The following is a 6000-nucleotide window of genomic DNA, read 5'->3' as shown; positions in this document are numbered from 1 at the left end:
AAAGTGCCTTACATATATTATCTGATTTCATCCTTATAAAGGATACCTAGAAGGTAACTGCTACGATTATCTCCATTTTACAGATAAAGAAACTGAGGTTGAGAGGTAAGTGACTCAGGATTGCACAGCTAAAGTAAGTATCTGGGGTAGGATTCAAACTCATGCCTTCCTGGCTCTAAGTATTATAGTATATTCTATCATACTACAGTCATTAAAATCTAACCTTTTTCCCCCACCCCCAATTTTTTTTTCAAAATAACTCAGAAAGTAAGTGACCATGGCTAGGACTTCTATACCTAACTCAAATACTGCAGATGCACACAGATCACCTCTCCGTCTAATTGTACAGTGATATGTAGGGTGTATGCTTTTCTTCTAAAGAAGGAGCATGTGGAATTAGAGGAACAACAGGGGTTCTTAATTATTTTTTGTGACCTGGAGCCCTTTGGCAGTCAGTCTGGTGAAGTCTATAGGCCCCTTCTCAGAATCGTATCTTTAAATTCATAAAATAAAATACATAGGATTACCAAGGAAACCAATTACATTGAAATAGTTAGCAAAATGATAATAATAAAACCAAAACGAAGTTCATGGAACCCAGATTAAGAACCCTTATTTAGCGTATACTAAAGTTGGGGCAGCTTGGTGGTTCAGTGGATAGTGTTGGGTTGAAAGTCAGGAAGGCTCATCTTCCCAAGTTCGAATGTGGCCTCAGATGGTGTGTGACCCTGGGCAAGTCACTTAACCCTGTTTGCCTCAGTTTCCTCATCTGTCAAACAAGCATGGCAAACCACTCCAGTGCGTTGCCAGGAAAACCCCAATTGGAGTCACAAAGAGTCAGAGACGATGGAAAGTCAACTCACAACAACAAAAGTTGGAAATCTAAAAAAAATCTTAGCATAGGGTACCTATTAAAAATAGCTGGTTTGGGGCAGCTAGGTGTAGGTGGCACAGTGAGTAGAGCACCGGCCCTGGAGTCAGGAGGACCTGAGTTCAAATCTGGCTCAAGACACTTGACACACTTACCAGCTATGTGACCTTGGGTAAGTCACTTGACCCCAATTGCCCTGCCCCCCCCCCAAAAAACAAAAAAACAACTGGTTCCTCACTTAAGTCACTTATTCTATTAATTTTACAAAATTTGATCTTCAAGTTAACATTGCATCATGGTACAAAGTAAACGTAGCACTCTTCTCTCTCTCCTCATCTTCACTGTCAGCACTGATTAAGCAAAGGTGTTGAATTTGCCCTCAGAGTCCTGAATCACCTCAGAAATGGGATTTTTGTCAGTGCAGGGAACGTATGCGGGCTGAATTCATCCAAGACAGGTTTTTCTTGAACCTATTTTGGAACTAAAGAATATTGTGAGCCATCTGCGCTGTGCACCTAATATTCTTCATGCTGCTCTTGGCCATCTTGGTTATCAATACATCAGCCAACCTACTGCTACCTTCCTTCCCCTCTTTGTACGACTTGTACTTTTACTGACGGCATTAAAGACGGTTCTTCCTCCGGTGCTATTCTAGAATTCCCTTGTCCATGCAAAGCCTATCTAGGACTATTTTGTTCTGTTTTCTGAGTGAACCATATTAGGATTGTTTAATGATTATTTTAGTGGCAGAAAGTACCCTAGAAAATTGGGGGACCTTGGCACCAAGGCATAGGATGTGGTAGGAGTGGTGCCTGTTTTATGTCGATTGGGTTGGTCCTTTAAAGAGGGCAGAGAGGCTGTTCGAGGAGTTGGCATAGAAGTTTTACTAGAGTCTTCTAACAGGCTAAGGAGACTTGGCATGAGGTTTTACTACTGCCCTTCCTGCCCTTCAGGGAATCTCTTCCTGACTTAGTTGCCACAGTAAATGCGGAGGGTTAGGGGAGTAGCTGTTGCGTTATATGAATTAGTATCTTGTTAACTTTAGGAGTTATAGCCTTTCAATCTTTTCTCACTAGTAAAGTTTTTAAAACTGTATTTTATGATCCATAAGTCATTCTAACCATGACCCTGAATCACTGGACTGGTTTGAATGAAGTCCAGCCCAGAATACCCCTTCTACCCACCCCTCTTCCATTCTGTTGAGGGCACGATCCTCCTCCTAAATGGCCAAGTTCACAACCTCAGCGTAATCTTCGACTCCATGCTCTTCCTCTCCCCACACGTGCAGTCACCAAATCTTGTCATATTTCTGCCCTTGGCTTCTCTCATACATATCCCCTTCTCACTATTCCCTTGGCCATTACCCTGGTTCAGACCCTTGTCATTTATTAACAGGATGACAACAAGAGCTTACTCATCGTTGTCCCTGACACAAGTCTCTCACCACTCCAGTCCATCCCCTGCCACAGTGATTCTCCTAAAGCACCTACTGTGTGCCTGGCATGGTACTAAGCTCTGGGAATACAAAGAAAGGCAAAAAAACAGTCACGGCCCTCAAGGAACCTCCAGTCTAATTGGAAAGACAACATGCAATCAGCAATAAACAAGATATATACACATATATGGAGCATATCACATATAATATGCATATATACATATATACACACAAAGTATATGTATGTATGTATAAACTATATATGAGACAAATATATATTTCATACAGGACAAATATATACATGTCATATTTGGCGCATATATGACAAATATGTTAGATATGACACATATACACTATATGTCAAATATATGTGCTATATATGACAAATAGATATACACTGAAAATATCAAAGTTAATATTACTTCTGACCTCTCCTGTATTTGTTCTATAATGTAACTGATATGATCCTGTATTAATTTTAAAATTGGGTCCTCATCTACCTGGTTACATCCTTGAATTGAGTTCAGGAATCCATGTTCCCTCTGAGTTAGCTTAAAGTTATAATTAATGGGAAAAACTGTTAATGCCTTCAGCTTCTGGGAAAATGCCAAAACATCTGGTGTTATCTTTAAGTCTTGAAGCTAGCTCTAAGAGATAAATTGTCCCTGAACCATCAAAGAAAGCCTTATCACTCTAATAAACCTTTCCAGGAGCCTGGAAATCCTTAACTAGGGTCCATTAACAAGGTCTGCAATATGCAGATGGGTCCCATAAATCAATCAAGCATTCCTCTGTGACAGAAAGGGTGATTACTAGTCCTAGGCACTCTCCCCCTTGTTCTCCAGCCCCCAACACATCCCCTGCTTTTCTGCCCATGCCTGTGCCCATGCACAGGATTATAGACGACATTATCCTTATCCTTCAAGGCCTGATGTAAACCTAATCTCCTCCAGCAAGACTTTGGCCTGGGATAGAGAAAGGTGGATTTGCAATCAGGTTCAAATCCTTCTAGACACTTCCTAGCTGTGTGTGTTAGTTACTTCTGTTCTCTGGGACTCAGTTCCCTCATCTGTGAAATGAAGCGGTTGGACTCAATGACCTCTAAGGTCCTTACTAGCTCTAAATGTATGATCTTATGGTCCTTTCCTGAGCCTCTCCACTGTGTCCTCTTCGCTCCCACATTCTTGTGTCAGCCTAGTTCCTGGAGCAGGGGAGTATCCCTTTATTCTCAGCTTATCCCTGTCCCATCTCTCTGCTAGTCTGCAAACCCTGTCAGGATCTGGCTTTTACTTATCTCTCTTCTTTCCTCACCCAGCCTAGAACCCTACGAACAGCAAAGGGTAGATAAGATTTTGAATTGAAATCAATTTGCCTTAAACGGAAGAAGATATTTAAATCTCATAAACTGGTGAATGCATGAATGGGGAGGAAGGGAATATATAAGTATAAAAAATAAATAATAATATAAAATAAAATAATAATATTAATAAATTAATAAATAATATTTTTTAAAAGCCAGAGGTAAATGTAGGGGAAGGAGAAGGTCAAAATCCCTATTGCTTTCTGGACTTAGGGGTCTAGGTTGTAGGGGTCTAGATTGTATCCTTCCCAAGGCCCCTTCTCCAGGAGGAAAGAACAGCAGGGCAGCAGAGAAAGACAGCCTGGCTATTTACTCTTTCTCTTCCCCCACCCCTCCAACTCCTGGAGGAAGAGAACCATGTTTCACCCTTTATTATATATTATATCTATATTCCACGTTATATATGAAACCCTGGGAGGTTGCTGGGAGATCTTCAACAATCTGGATAGAATGGGTCGGTGAGAGATGAGGAAGCAGGGCTGGGAAGAATGCTAAGATCCTAGAGAGGGTTGGAGAGACCACTCTGCAGGAGGCTGATTCGAGCCACCTGAGGTCGGATGCCTACAGGACTGAGTGAATCAGAAGACCTTGCAACCATCATCCAATCTTCCCCAGATCAGAATTCTGGCCAAAGCTTCCCCACCAAATCTTCTAGCCTTTTCTTGAAGATTTCCAGGGGAAACCACAGCCTTTGAGGGAGCCCCTTCTACTCTGGGATAGCCCTCTTTGCTAGGAAGATTCTTCCTGACCTCAAGCTTCAATTTGCCCTATTCCAATTTTTCATCCAACACTTTCTTTCTGTGAAAGGCACATCCATCCTTCCAGATACCCAGGTTTACAACCTCAGCTCTCTACTCTCTTACCCATCACGTTCAAGCAATTGCCAAGTCTGGTTGATTCCCTCATGCACCTTGTGTATACGTTACAACCATTCTCTTTTCTCTTTGTACACAATCACTGCCTTCATCCCCTTTCTCCTGGACTACAGCAATAGCTTCCCAACTGGCCTTCTTACCCTGGGTCTGTCCTCACTCTGATTCATCCTGAACACAGCTTTTGAAATGATATTCCACTTATTTTCCCTTTTATTTTTTATTACATTAATACATATTTATGGAATAAAACAAGCAATTCCATAACATAGTACAATGAAAAAATGGTTATATATGAAACTTCAAATCTACTATATACAACATTCCTTTTGAATATACAAAATTATCATGTAAATTTCTCTTTATATCTCCCTTTTTTCTACCTCCCCCCACCCCACCCTAGAGATGGCTACCATTAGACACAAATAGGTGTGTGTATATGTATGTGTATACACACACATATATGTAAAATTATTCTATACATATTTCTATTTATCAGTTCTTTTTCTGGATGCAGATAGTGTCTTTCTTCATATGTCCTTTATAGTTACCTTTATAGCTTGCACTTTTATATATAGTACCTTTATAGTTAATTTGGTTATTTATAATAGTCAAAATAACTTATTCACTCAAAATCATTCTTAAAACAATTTTGCTGTCACCGTACACAATGTTCTCTTGGTTCTGTGAACTGTTATTCCTAAACTACAGGTCAAACAAATTATGTCACCCATCTGCCATCCCATAAACTCCAGTGGCTCCCACCTGCCTCTAGGATAAAATACGAATCCCTTTCTTTGACTTTTAAATCCCATCACAATATGGCTTCAGTCTAGCTCTCAAGTCTTATTTTAATTAGAAATTTTTTTCAAGCTATGAGTATTTTTAACAATTAATCTGTCCCTTCCACTGAGTAAATTTTTAAAAAGTTCTCCTGACATATTCCAACAAAACAAATTCCCACATTGGCCATGTCTGAAAATGTCTGTTTCTTTCTGACTTTTAAGTTCACCCCCGCCCTGGCTGGAGGTAAGGGGCACGTTCTGTTTTCATTCTTTTGGACCCCTGGTTGATCATCACATTTATCAGAATTCTCAAGTCTTTCAAAGCTGTTTTTCTCTCCAGTTATCATTGTAGAAGTTTTTTTTTCTCTGTTTTTTTCTACCTTCCCCTCTCCCCGCCCTAGAGATGGCTACCATTAGACACGAATAGGCATATAGGTGTGTGTATGTGTGTGTGCGCGCACGCGTGTGTATGTTTATACACACACACATGTAAAATTGTTCTAAACCTACTTCTACTTATCAGTTCTTTCTCCATCTAAATCTAGACAATCAGTAACATGCTAACCCAAGCCCTGATTTGTAGCCCTGGCTGATTTCTGAGGTATAAATAAATACTTAGACTGAAAACATCCTATATGCTTATACAGGTATATGTTGTCTCCAATAGAATGGCAGCT

This window comes from Trichosurus vulpecula, chromosome 1 (genome assembly GCF_011100635.1).
Source record: "Trichosurus vulpecula isolate mTriVul1 chromosome 1, mTriVul1.pri, whole genome shotgun sequence".
NCBI classification, from domain to species: Eukaryota; Metazoa; Chordata; class Mammalia; order Diprotodontia; family Phalangeridae; genus Trichosurus; species Trichosurus vulpecula.
The sequence above is the reverse complement of the archived record's forward strand: the minus strand, read 5'-3'. Positions refer to the sequence as shown.